We start from the raw sequence: 791 nt of genomic DNA on the forward strand, positions 1-791 counted from the left end.
GTTAGCAGACCACCATAGTAGACCCTGTTAGCAGACCACCATAGCAGACCACCACAGCAGACCACCATAGCAGACCGTTAGCAGACCACCATAGCAGACCACCACAGCAGACCCTGCTAGCAGACCACCACAGCAGACCATCATAGCAGATCCTGCTAGCAGACCACCACAGCAGACCCTGCTAGCAGGCCACGATAGCAGACCCTGTTAGCAGACCACCACAGCAGACCCTGTTAGCAGACAACCATAGCAGATCCGTCACATGATATCATGGCTTTAAGTTTTTCAGGATGCTATCTCTCCACCTGGACGGTGAAATTAGCTTCTTCTGGACCATTCCTCATGTTTGAAGGGAAATTTTGTCAATTAATGTAGACACAATGAGACAAAAAAACAGATTTTCCATTCCCCACTTATTGTGCTGAGTTAGTGGAGCTTCTCTGTTGTCGTGCATTTGACAGATAAAAAAAATCAGTTTGACCTGAGGATCACCACCGAGAGGCCAGAAATAAAAAATAAACGTCTACCTCTGATTTCTGGCTAATTGTCTGTTGATCTCTAGAACGTCATGGAGCCCAAAGCTAAACATCAGCAACCTCCTCCTGAAGGTGAGGACATAGAAATGTGAGTTTTTCTGTGATTAGATCAGACCTTCAGCTTGGATTAATACTGACTGTTATTTCCAGACTATTTCACAAAAAAAGAAAAAGAAAAATGGTTCTAACAGAATTTATGCCAACCAGAAAATGAAAAAACAAACAAATGATACCAAAAAAAAAAACAAAAAACAC

General features: G+C 42.9%; 1 protein-coding gene across 1 annotated transcript in view; it reads right to left on the reverse strand.

The window, feature by feature from the left end:
• Window positions 1-588, reverse strand: part of LOC107102063 (ETS domain-containing protein Elk-4-like) — an 11,766-nt gene extending 11,178 nt beyond the window's left edge. The window contains exon 1 of the mRNA XM_015401226.1: window positions 528-588. The gene's annotated coding sequence lies outside the window, so the exon portion shown is untranslated. The remainder of the gene's footprint in view (window positions 1-527) is intronic.
• Window positions 589-791: the final 203 nt, after the last annotated feature.

This window comes from Cyprinodon variegatus, unplaced genomic scaffold (assembly GCF_000732505.1).
Source record: "Cyprinodon variegatus isolate N-32 unplaced genomic scaffold, C_variegatus-1.0 Scaffold1195, whole genome shotgun sequence".
In the NCBI taxonomy this organism is placed as follows: domain Eukaryota; kingdom Metazoa; phylum Chordata; class Actinopteri; order Cyprinodontiformes; family Cyprinodontidae; genus Cyprinodon; species Cyprinodon variegatus.